Source organism: Arachis ipaensis, chromosome B07 (genome assembly GCF_000816755.2).
Source record: "Arachis ipaensis cultivar K30076 chromosome B07, Araip1.1, whole genome shotgun sequence".
In the NCBI taxonomy this organism is placed as follows: domain Eukaryota; kingdom Viridiplantae; phylum Streptophyta; class Magnoliopsida; order Fabales; family Fabaceae; genus Arachis; species Arachis ipaensis.
Genome location: NC_029791.2, coordinates 48,042,698 through 48,044,246, shown reverse-complemented (window position 1 = coordinate 48,044,246; position 1,549 = coordinate 48,042,698).

Below are 1,549 nucleotides of genomic sequence, written 5' to 3'. Positions count from 1 at the left end.
ACTATAATCCTACCAACACTTGATTTGGGAATGCATGTGGTATAATCAGTGACCATACTTCATCTCTTCTCATGAGCAATTCATAAAGGAATTGGCTATTGATCAAGATTTGAGAGATTGAATTACCAAGGAATTGCAATTCGATCACTTAAGATTGCCAAGGAGATCAATGAATGCATTGATTGAGGAAGAGATAAAAATGAACTTGCTCCGGAGAATGTAACATCTCCTAAGCCCAATGAATCCCCATTTCTGATCTTACCCATTCTCTTTAATTTCTGAAATTTACTTTCATGAGCATCTTCCCCATTCCCATTTACAATTCTGCAATTTACTTTCCGTCATTTACTTTCAGCTCTTTACTTCCAACATTTACATTTTCTGCTATTTACTTTCCCGCCATTTAATTTCCTGCAACTCTCAAACCAAATTCTGCTTCGCTCAACTAGAACATTCCTCTAATTAAAGTTGCTTGACCAATCAATCCCTGTGGGATTCGACCTCACTCTATTGTGAATTTTTACTTGACGACAATTCGGTATACTTGCCGAAGGAAAATTGTTGAGAGACAAGTTTCCGTGCAATCATTGATGAATAGATATCACTCTGTCCCCTGGAGAAAAATCTTCTGTGATGATTTTTTTGTTCCTCCAACCTCTTGACATTTTCTTCCTTCCTTCTTCTGGCGGTGCCTTATTCCTTGTGATCTCTTTGTCAGGAGGGATCTTGTTGCTTGTCTCATGTGGGAGCTGTGTCCCTAGCTCCTCTTTAATTTCTTCAGTCTGTAGCACCACCTTTACTTCTTTCTTCTCTTTCAGGCATGACCTTGGATGTTCTGGGGGTAATTTATTGGGTGCTTCTTTCAGGTTTGTATCTCCAGAATCATCCTTCATGCAATCCATGTGGTCATCCTTCAGATCTTTGTTCTCTTGTTTAGATTCATATGAGGGCTTGAAGACATGAAAAGTGAGTTGTTCATCATGTATTCTCAATATCAATTCTCCCTGCTCAACATCTATGAGTGCTCTGGCTGTGGCTAAGAATGGTTGAAAGAACTGAAGATTGATGGTTTAGAAGTTATAGTAAACTCTCGTTGCAAGTATAGTTACTAAACCAAGCAATCAACCTTTCTTACAAACGTTTTGGTTGTCACAAGTAACAAACCCCTTTAAAATTGATAACCGAGTATTTAAACCTCGGGTCGTCTTCTCAAGGAACTGTAGGGAAGTATGTTCTTATTATTGGTTATGAAGATTGTAAATTAGGGTTTTTTAAGATGAGGAACAAGTAACTTAAATTGCAATTGGAATATTGAACCTGATAAAAAGAGATAATCCTGAAAGCGCATAAAATCCTAAATCTAAATCCTAATCCTAAAGAGAGAGGAGAGAATCTCACTAAATCTAAAAAATCTAAATCATGGAAAACTAACTAATTGGAGACTCTCCTTGAATGGATGCATTCCCCCACTTCATAACCTCTGGTCTATGCTTTCTGGACTTGGATTTGGGCCAAAAAGGGATTCAGAATTCGCTATGAGCGTTTTCTG